This window comes from Arachis hypogaea, chromosome 16, assembly GCF_003086295.3.
Source record: "Arachis hypogaea cultivar Tifrunner chromosome 16, arahy.Tifrunner.gnm2.J5K5, whole genome shotgun sequence".
NCBI lineage: Eukaryota > Viridiplantae > Streptophyta > Magnoliopsida > Fabales > Fabaceae > Arachis > Arachis hypogaea.
The window spans coordinates 97,036,877-97,048,790 of NC_092051.1; the positions used below are offsets into that span (position 1 = coordinate 97,036,877).

At 40.4% G+C, this 11,914-nt stretch overlaps 1 non-coding gene across 1 annotated transcript; it reads right to left on the minus strand.

The window, feature by feature from the left end:
- Positions 1 to 884: 884 nt before the first annotated feature.
- Positions 885 to 991, minus strand: LOC112760483 (small nucleolar RNA R71). Its single transcript, XR_003180921.1, has one exon. It is a non-coding gene; the product is annotated as a small nucleolar RNA R71 (small nucleolar RNA).
- Positions 992 to 11,914: the final 10,923 nt, after the last annotated feature.

Here is an 11,914-nt window from a genome sequence, read left to right on the forward strand (position 1 = left end):
GTGCACCAGGCGCCGTTGCTGGGGATTGATTTCGTGTCGAAAATGATTAAGTCGGAGGATAACTAGATTGAACATTTTTCTTTTATTTTGTTTAATTCCATTTGAGTGATTTACTTTCAGTTTTAGTTATTTTCTTTCCTTTATCCTTTACCCATTTGTTGTGATTTCGTCATTGTTTACAAGTTAGTTAACTAACCCACTAACTGTTTGATATATTACATCACTCACACTAACGGCCATTCTAACAAGAGTAATTTCCATTCATTTTCTCTCTTGCTTTTTGCCTTGTTGGTTGTATGACAGGTAGAAAAAGCGGGGCTTCAACTTCCTTTGATTCTGAACCTGAGAGGACCTTCCTTAGATTAAGGAGGGAAGCAAGAGGAAAGAGAGTCGTTGGTGCTGAGGAAGAGGAAGAGTATTTTGAACCAAATTTGGAGGAGAATATGGAGAACCACCATGAAGAAGAGGCTCACAACCATGCTAGAGAAGGTCCAGTAAATCATGTTGGGCAAGAGAGAAGAGTTCTAGGCTCTTATATCAATCCAAACCCAGGAAAATATGGAAGTAGCATCCAAAAGCCAACCATACATGCGAATAACTTTGAACTAAAATCCCAGCTCATCACCCTCGTTTAGAACAACTGTGCATTCGGAGGAAGTGCCCAAGAAGACCCAAATCAACATCTCACCACCTTTCTAAGGATATGCGATATTGTAAAGTCTAATGGTGTTCATCCTGACACCTATAGACTGCTTCCGTTTCCCTTTTCAATCAAGGATAAAGTATCCAAATGGATGGAATCCTTCCCGAAGGAGAGTTTGACAACCTGGAAAGATGTGGTAAACAAATTCTTGGCGAGATTCTATCCTCCTTAAAGAATCAACAGGTTGAGAGTTGAGGTGCAAACCTTCAGGCAACAAGATGGTGAAACTCTCTATGAAGCATGGGAGAGGTTTAAGGACTTGACAAGAAGGTGCCCTGATAAACCATTATTTTATGGTTTATATTGTGTTTAATTGAGTGATTTTATCATATCTTTATCTACATATTCATTAAATTAGCATGTAGTTACAATTCCTTCCTAAAAATACTTCATGGTTGAAAACTTGCTTCCTAGAGACTTTTAATTATGTATTTTAATTCTTCTTTATTCCATTCGATGCCGTGATATATGTGTTAAGTGTTTCAGGCTTTATAGGGCATGAATGACTTGGAAATTAGAAAGAAAGCTTGCAAAAATGGAAGGAACACAAGAAATTAAGGAGATGACCAGCGAGAAGCGACGCGGACGCATGGCTCACGCGACCGCGCGAAACAGAGGAGCGTTAAAGACTGAGCAAGTGGAGCGTCCAACTTACGGATGTTAAAGCAAAGTGCTAGGTGGGAGACAACCCACCATGGTATGATCGTTCCTTTCTTTTTATTTCTTAGTTTCCTTTAGCAATAACTCTTCTCAGTACCAGTGCCTATAGTTTGCATCTGTATTTGCATATTGCATAAAAATAAAAATTCGCACGCGACGCGACCGTATCACCGACGCGTCCGCGTCGCAGGTGGCTCAGAAAGAATAAAAAATCGAACAGAAAGTCACGCGAGAGTGTGGCTGGAGGCGTGCCCCTGGCACGATTCGACCCACGCGACCGCGTCCATGACGCGTTCGCGTCATATGGGAGAATTGCCTCCCACGCGTCCGCGTCACCCATGCGGACGCGTGACCTGAAAATCGACGTCAAAAAGGTGCATAGCCGAAAGTTGTGCTGGAGTGGTGCTGGACTGGCGCTGGACACACAGTCTCTACCACGCGAACGTGTGCCCACGCGTCCGCGTCATCCCCCAATATTGGCCACCCACGCGATCGCGTCAACCGTGCGACCGCGTCACCCAAAAATTTGGCAAAACAAGGTTTCGAACAGAGAGTTGTGCGAGCGCGAGGCTGCCCTCGCGCCAGTAGCACAAAACGAGTCACGCATCCGCGTGACCAAAGTGACCGCGTCGACTCCTCTAAGCGCCATCCGCACGAACGCGTACCCCACGCGTCCGCCGCACAGCTTAACCTAATCTGCCAAAATATCTTATCTTTCTCTTCCCCAAATCCTACTTTTTTTTTTCTCTCCTTATTTCTTCCTTCTTTCTCACCTTCTACTTTTTCTCTCTCACCACCATTATCAAGGTTTTTCTTTTCTTCTTCCTTCCTTACTTTTCTATTATCCTTCTTATTTTTATGCTTTCTTCTTTTCTTTTCTTTTTACTTTCATTATCCATGTTTTCTTTTTCTTTCTTTTTCTTTTAATTGGTGTTAGAAATTTATTTGGATCATTGTTTCTTGTTATATGCTTGTGGATTATTGCAAAATTGTTTGGCAATTATATATTAATTTTTAAGGGTTGCTTGCATGTGCAAATTAATAATTTCAATAGCTTATTCATCATGCATGCTATATGTTTGTGAAAAAGCCCATATGGCATTCTGCATTTTTCTAGATTATTCCATTCTACTATTTTAATACATATTTTTCACAAAACTCCTTTCATATTTTATTCATTGAAGATAATTGTCAATACAAACGTGATGGCCAGTTTGTTACGAGTGATAACATATTTAAGTAATTAATGCTTGATCTATGCTACTCATGCCTTTGCCTGCATGCCAATAAACATCTTGCATCTAATTACCACAAAATGCACTTGCTTTATTCCCTTTGATGAACTTTTCACATGTAGTCATGACCATGTGTTAACGACATCCTTTTTACCGTGCATTGTTTATCACCTATATCATCCTCTCCCTTGCTCTATCCCTTTGAATTCACGTTACTTTCTTTTTCCCTTTTTCAGGATGGCCACCAAGAAAGGAAAAGAGAAAGCTATTCCCAAACCACCAGCAAGGAGAGGAACAAAAAGAGCATTAGTGGTAGAGCCTTCTTCAACTACAGTAAAGCCCTCAACAAAAAGAATTAAGAGGATTATAAAGGTTGATGAAAAAGAGAAAGCCTTCCCAGCAAAGGACACTGTGCAATTTCTCAATTGCTACTGTGAGCAGATGTTCCCCATCCTGGCAGAACGGAGTTACAACAACGAATACCTTCTTATCCTCCCACCCAATATTGCTACCTTTGTTGAGCCGCAAATTGAACGAAGACAATGGGATTTCCTACAGAGATAGAAAAGGCAGGTTAATCTTACCTGGGTAGTTGAGTTCTATTCCAATTTCCACCTGCCAACCCTGCAGTCTGTCTATGTCCGACAGAAGCAAGTCCCTATTACAGAAGAGGTCATTCAACGAGCTTTAGATCTTCCCCCTGCTCCAGAAGGACTGGACGCCTTTCAAGAAGCCTCACTCAAGCGCCAGACATACCAATTTAACTGGGACGCCGTTCTCAGAGTTATCACACTACCTAGCAGCAGATGGATCTACGGATACGACCGTTCCCGCCCTAAGGGAATATCGGCTTCAGCACTTACCTTGGAGGCTCACGTGTGGGCACAGATTATGTTCCATTACGTCTTTTCGAGCACCCACGGGTCCTCCTTCACTGCAGACATGGCTGTGTTACTATGGTGCATCCTTACAGATCAACCTCTGAACCTACCAAGACCCATCCGGAATGCTATGGGACACGTACAAATTACAGGCAACTTACCTTTTCCTTTCTTGGTCTCAGATCTTATCTCAGCAGCCGGAGTCTCCTACAGAGCGGGTGACACCAAAGCCATGCTTCCACGGGATAATCAATACGTCCCTAACGGGAAATATATCAGACCTTCAGTAGCCACTACAAGCCAGCCTACTGAACCGGCTGAGGACATTCCTCCTTCAGCACCACAAGCACCTACAACAAACCAACTGCTCCATCAAATTCTTGAAAGGTTGGATCGGCAGGAACAGAAAGAAAAGCTTAGAGAGCACCGTAACAAGCGCCGATTCACATACCTTAAGGAGCTGATTATGGGAAAATTCAAGGACTCAAACACCCCGGACTCCACTTCCTTTACCAGCACAGGGAGCCATGACGGTCCCGACTGTGGAGATACTGCTACCAGCCCACCTTTGTTCCTGACAGATGGCACTGAGGACGGTGCAAAGCCTTAAGTGTGGGAAGGTCGGTCAGTACCTGACTTCCGGAGGTAATTTCTCTTCCCTAACACCAATAAAATAGGATATTTAGTTAATTTTTCTTTTGTAGAATAAGATAAATTGCATAGTAATAGATTAGTTGCATGCATGTTCTACTTGATTGAAAAGGTAATAAGTTTCTTCTAAGACCCTATTTTTAGAACAAAATTTCACTAATTTTAATCAAAACTTTTTTGTTAAATTTGCTTGAAGTTATATTTGGAACATGGTTTTTGAGCTAAAGAACACACAACTTGTGAGACTTCGAGCCTAAATACATGGTTACATTATTTAACCATAATTATTTTATTCTTGTGTTTTTACTTCTCTATGATTATAATCTATATTTTGTTTCATCCTATATGTCCAATGTTTAATATATTTATATACCTGCATATGATTGAGGCCATTATTTGTTTAGCTCACTTATCCAATTTAAGCCTACCCCTTAAGTTACCTTTGTTAGCCACTTTGAGCTTTTAAATCCCATTTGTTCTTTATTTTACCACATTACTAGCCTTAAGCGGAAAAATAATTATATATCCCAATTGAATCTTTGGTTAGCTTAAGATAGAATTATGTGTTAATTGAGTATGGGAAGATTGTGGGAACAAAAGATAATGAGGGAATGTGTCATGATGATATAATGGGAATTTGGGTGCCTACTCATGTAAAACTATAAAAATCAAAAATCTATGTGCATTGATAAGCTACGTTTATATTTATGTTAAAAAAATATTCAATAATCAAATAAGGGGACAAAATTACCCTAATATCAAGTTAAGAATTCAAAGATCAATGCATGTATGATAAATTAAAATAAAAGTTGATACATGAGTAAGAAATGTGAAAAGAAAATTTTGGGTAGCTAGGTGTGAAATTTAAGCTATAAAGAATATATATGTGTGTTAGGTGAAAGCTTGGGTTAATTAAAGATTCAATTTATGAGCTTACTTAGCCATATATGTACCCTTACCCATACCTTGGCCCCATTACAACCTTGAAAAGACCTCATGATGTTTGCATTGGTATATTAAATGTTGTTGATTGGTTAGGTGAAGAACAAAAATTAGAAAGCATGATTAGAGAAGGATAGAGTGATTACCCTATACACTAGAGAGATTAAAGCATACATACATCATCAGTGAGGGTTCAATGCTTGAATTCTATGTTCCCTGCTTTCATGAGCTATCTTCTTGCATTTTTATCTGTTCCTACTGTATAAGAATTGAATTAGTGGAATTTGATTTGTGATTGTCTTGAAAAGCTTATTTACTTTTAACCAGGTAGACAAGAATCATATAGTTGCATTCATATATATAGGTTGCATTGCATTGCATGAGTTTTACATGTTCCTACTCATTTATTTTATCTCCTTCAACTAAGCATGAGGACATGCTAATATCTAAGTGTGGGGAAGTTGATAAACCATTATTTTATGGTTTATATTGTGTTTAATTGAGTGGTTTTATCATATCTTTATCTACTTATTCATTAAATTAGCATGTATTTACAATTCCTTCCCAAAAATACTTCATGGTTGAAAACTTGCTTCCTAGAGACTTTTAATTATGTATTTTAATTCTCCTTTATTCCATTCAATGCCGTGATCTGTGTGTTAAGTGTTTCAGGCTTTATAGGGCATGAATGACTTGGAGATTAGAAAGGAAGCTTGCAAAAATGGAAGGAACACAAGAAATTAAGGAGATGACCAGCGAGAAGCGACGCAGACGCATGGCTCACGCGACCGCGCGAAACAGAGGAAATTGCAGTGACGCGGACGCGTGCCTAACGCGAACGCGTGAACTAAAAACAGCACAAGTGACGCGAAGGCGTGGACGACGCATACGCGTGGCAAGGAAAAACGCTGGATGACGCGAACGCCTGCACGACGCGATCGTGTGATATGCGCGATCTGCAGAATCTGCAGAATTCGCTGGGGGCGATTTTGGGCCCTGTTTTGACTCAGTTTTTGGCCCAGAAAAGCAGATTAGAGCCAGGAAACATGCTGAGATCAAAAACAACATTCATTCTGCCTAATTTTAGTTTTAGATCTGATTTTTCCTCTCCTCTAGGTTTTCTCTCTACACATTCATAGTTCTTAGGATTTTGATTTTATTTGCTTCTTGGACTGGGATATTGAGAAGAGTTATTACCTCCGCCAAGACTTCATTACTCTAGTTTGTTTTCCTTATTTGTCTCTTACTCTTCCATGTCCTTAATTTATTCAGAATTACTATTGGGTTATTTTTAGAATTTATTAATACAAGAACTATGTTTATTTTTAATTGATCTTTTTGATTATTATCTATCATGTCTTTCTTTATGTCTCTTTATTATTTTGTGAAGTTTACATTCATAATGAGCGAGTAGTTCCATAACTTGATGGGGAGTTGATTGAAAGGAGGACCTTGAGTTGGAATGCTCAAGAAAAAAATTGTAATTGGGTTTATTGTTGGATTGTCCTCTAGTCACTGACACTAATCCTTTCCAAGGGAGAGGATTGGAACTTGTGAATAGAAATAGCTTTCCAACTTGCTTGACTTTCCTCTACCTAGTAAGGGATAACTAAGCAGAACAACCTTCAATCATCAATTAATCTTGAGAGTACTCCAACAAGAATAGGGCTTCCAACTAATCTACTCCCGGTCAAGGTCTTTATTTAAAATTACATAAATTCCCTAATTTAATTTCCTGTTTATCAACTCAAACCATTTTTTTGAAAACATCTGATTAATAAAATAGCACATCTTTTTGCAACTCGTTGGGAGACGACCTGGGACTCATACTCCCAGTATTTTAATTTTAATTTTGTGACAACCCTTCTAAATTGATAAGCAGATTTTCGGTTGGTTAAGAACTGTACTTGCAACATATCTCTTATAACAATTTCTTAACTCGCCAATTTCTGTCACATCATGCCCGCCAGATATGTTTAATGAATGAGTGCAGTTACATATTTTCTATGAGGGTCTTTCTTACGAATCAAAGAAGGCAGTGGACCACTCATCCGGGGGATCTCTAAACAAGAAGAAGACCATTGAAGAAGCCATAGATGTCATCGAGACTGTAGCTAAGAATGACTACTTCTATGCTTCTGAAAGGGGCAATACTCGAGGAGTAATGGAGCTGAATAACATGGATGCGCTGCTGGCTCAAGATAAGATGATCACCAAGCAGCTGGCTGACCTTACCAAGAAGATGGAAAGGAACCAAGTGGCAGCAGTCACCACATCATCAGCAGCTCAAGAGGGAGCAAACACAGAGGAAGAAGGTGACCAGGAACAAGCCAACTATATTAGAACTCACCTAGGCAGACCCATGATCCATACTCCAAAACTTATAATCCTGGTTGGAAGAACCACCCAAACTTCGGGTGGGAAAATCAATAGGATCAAAGCCAAGATCAGAGACGTCACAATCCCAACCACAATGCAACTCACCAACATTCCACACAGAGATCATATCAGCACCCATCCAACAATACCTTCCAACATCCATATCAAAACCAAAATGGCCCTTCTCATCCCTCCAATCTCAACCGACCATCACCATCCGAAGATAGACTCTCAAGGATTGAGACTCTACTTGAATGTATATGCAAAGAAGTTCAAGATTTCCAAGAAGAAGTGCGGTCCAATATGCAGAATCAAGATGCTGCCATCAAGAAACTTGAAACACAAATTAGCTACCTATTTAAGCAAGTTCCCAGCCACAACATTTGCAGCAGCACTGATTCAAACCCAAGGGAGGAGTGCCAGGCTATCACCCTCAGAAGTGGAAAGGAATTGAAGGAGACCTCCAAGAAACCACAAGAGAAGGACTCAAGTGCAAAGAAGAAGGAACAAGATGAAGTTCAAGTTCCCGCTCCCAATTCACATCAAGAAGGAGAAGTACTGAAGCCATACGTACCAAAAGTCCCATACCCTCAGCAATTGAAGAAGAAGGGGGATGACAGCCAATTCTCAAGATTTTTAGAAATTTTCAAGAAACTACAGATTAACATACCCTTTGCTGAAGCAATAGAGCAAATGCCGCTCTATGCCAAGTTCTTGAAGGAGTTGATGACCAAGAAGAGAAGTTGGAAGAACAACGAGACTGTGGTACTAACCGAAGAATGTAGTGCCATCATTCAGCACAAACTACCCCAGAAATTGAAGGACCCTGGGAGCTTCCAGATTCTCTGTATTATAGGGGAAATCATAGTGAAAAAGGCTCTATGTGATTTAAGATCCAACATAAATCTGATGTCCTTAGAAATGATGAGAAAAATGAGGATTGAGGAGGCCAAGCCAACAAAAATGGCCCTGCAACTGGCAGACCGATCATTCAAGTTTCCTCATGGAATAGTAGAAGACTTGTTGGTAAAGGTAGGAGACTTTATCTTCCCAGCAGACTTTGTAGTGTTGGATATGAAGGAAGGAGCCAAGGCTTCTATCATCCTAGGAAGACCATTCTTATCCACTGCCGGAGCTATCATTGATGTCCAAAAGGGTGAACTTACCCTTAGACTACAAAATGAGAAGATGACATTTAATGTGTTCAAGGCCATGAGTTACCCACAAGAACCATTGGGAGAATGTATGAGGTTGGATTCACTGGAAGATGCAGTACAAGAGACTTTTGAAGAAGAAGAACTTGAGGGGTTAACAGAAGAAGAGGAATCAGCATCAAGCAAAGAGGCTGCAACAGCTGAGGTTCATGATCAGGGCACACTAGAGGAGGAAAACGAAAGAAAAGAAGCACCCAAGCTTGAACTAAAGGCACTGCCGCCCACTCTCAAATATGCATATTTAGGAGAGAATGAAAGATACCCAGTGATCATAAACTCAGCCCTCAGCCAAGAACAAGAGGAGGAACTACTCCAAGTATTACAAAAGCATAAGGATGCCATTGGATGGACCCTCACTGACTTGAAGGGAATCAGTTCGGCCATATGCATGCATAAGATATTGTTGGAAGATGATGCCAAACCCTCCATTCAACCCCAAAGGAGGCTGAATCCAGTCATAAAAGAAGTAGTACAGAAGGAAGTCATGAAGCTATGGCAGGGAGGGGTAATCTACCCAATTTTGGATAGCCCATGGGTCAGCCCCGTCCAAGTGGTCCCCAAGAAAGGAGGAATCATTGTAGTACCCAATGAGAGGAACGAACTTATCCCTACAAGAACGGTCACAGGATGGAGGATGTGTATTGACTACAGAAAACTCAATGAAGCTACAAGAAAAGATCACTTCCCACTCTCCTTCATGGATCAGTTGCTGGAAAAACTTGCAGGACATGCATATTACTGTTTTCTCGATGGTTACTCAGGATATAATCAAATAGTGGTTGATCTGAGAGACCAGGAGAAAATGTCATTTACTTGTCCATATGGAGTGTTTGCATGCCATTTGGGCTATGTAATGCTCCTGCAACGTTTCAACGCTGCATGCTTTCTATCTTCTCAGATATGATAGAGAAATTCATTGAAGTCTTTATGGATGACTTTTCAGTATTTGGGGATTCTTTCCTAATTGCCTAAATCACCTTACTTTGGTATTAAAAAGATGTCAAGAGACCAATCTGGTCTTGAATTAGGAAAAATGCCACTTTATGGTGACAAGAAGAATAGTCCTTGGTCATAAAGTTTCTAACCAAGGCATTGAGGTAGACAGAGCTAAGGTGGAACTCATTAAAAAATTACCCCCACCAAGTGATGTCAAGGCAATTAGGAGCTTTCTAGGGCATGCTGGCTTTTACAGAAGATTTATTAAAGATTTTTCAAAAATAGCCAAGCCCTTAAGCAATCTCCTTGTATCTGATACACCATTTATCTTTGATGAGAAGTGCATGCTAGCATTCGAAAACTTGAAAAAGAGGCTGTCCTCTGCCCCTATCATTTCCCCACCTTATTGAAAATTACCATTCGAACTGATGTGTGATGTATCTGATTTTGCAGTTGGGGCAGTGTTAGGACAGAGGAAAGATAATTTGGTCCATGTGATATACTATGCCAGCAAGGTCCTCAATGACACTCAAAGAAATTATACCACTACTGAAAAGGAATTGCTGGCAATAGTTTTTATATTTGACAAGTTTAGATCATACCTCATTGGTTCCAAAGTGATTATTTTCACAGATCACACAGCACTTAAATATTTGTTTGCTAAGCAGGAATCAAAACCAAGACTGATAAGATGGATCTTGTTGTTGCAGAAATTCAATATTGAGATTAGAGACAAGAAAAGAGTGGAGAATAAGTTAGCAGATCACCTATCTAGAATCCCTTATGATAAAGGTGGAACACATGATGCAAGTGTAAATGAGTTCTTCCCAAATGAACAGTTAATGAGGGTTCACAAAGCACCCTGGTTTGCCGACATTGCCAATTTCAAGGCAACTGGGGGCTTTGCCTCCAGAGATCAACAAACATAAAAAAGAAAACTCATTAATGATGCTAAATATTTTGTCTGGGATAAGCCATATCTCTTCAAGAAGTGTTCAGATGAAATCCTTAGAAGATGCATTTCAGAAGAAGAGGGACGAGATGTCCTATGGAACTGCCATGGCTCGTGCTATGGAGGCCACTTTGGAGGGGAAAGAACTGCAGCCAAGGTGCTACAAAGTGGATTCTTTTGGCCCACCATTTTCAAAGATGCCAAAGAACTAGTGAAGAACTGCAATGAATGCCAAAGAGCTTGAAACTTACCCAAAAGAAATGAGATGCCACAGAATTTCATCTTAGAGCTGGAACTGTTTGATGTGTGGGGAATCGATTTCATGGGACCATTTCCAACCTCATATTCAAAAAAATATATCTTAGTGGCAGTGGATTACGTATCCAAGTGGGTAGAAGCTATTGCAACCCCAACAAATGATAACAAGGTGGTCATGAATTTCCTCAGAAAGAATGTCTTTAGCCGATTCGGAGTCCCACGAGCTTTCATCAGTGATGGAGGGAGCCATTTTTGCAACAGACCATTAGAAGCTCTTCTCCTAAGATACGGGGTAAAACACAAGGTTGCAACATCCTACCACCCCCAAACAAGTGGGCAAACCGAGATATCTAACAGAGAGCTAAAAAGGATTCTGGAAAAGACTGTGGGAGCATCAAGAAAGGACTGGTCGAAGAAGCTAGATTATGCTCTTTGGGCATACAGGATGGCATTCAGAATACTAATCGGGATGTCCCCGTATCAACTGGTGTATGGAAAGGCCTGTCATTTACTATTGGAGCTGGAACACAAAGCCCTCTAGGCTCTCAAGCTACTAAATTTTGATAGCATTGTTGCTGGTGAAAAAAGAGTTTTGCAGCTGCAGGAACTGGAGGAGTTTAGGTCTCAAGCCTATGAAAATGCCAAGATCTATAAAGAAAAGGTGAAGAGAAGGCACGACCTCAATCTGACACCCAGAAGCTTCGAAAAAGGACAGCAAGTGCTCCTCTACAACTCCAAATTGAGACTTTTCCCTGGGAAACTCAAATAAAGGTGGTTAGGACCCTTTCTTGTCACAAAGGTCTCACCTTATGGACACATAGAAATCATGGAGGAAAGCTCAAAGAGGACTTTCATTGTGAACGGACAAAGGCTCAAGCACTACATGGGCAACATGGGGGAGAGCCCCAAAATGAAGTATCATCTCAACTAAGGGAGAAATCATCGAGCTAGCGACGCTAAAAGAGCGCTTCATTGGGAGACAACCCAACCCAAGGTAGTTTTCTTTTCATGAGTATTTCAATAAAGATTACAAGTAGTTTTCCCTATATTGTGAGGAGCTAAGTTTGGTGTTCCACACCAAAATAATCCAAGGGTGAATGCGT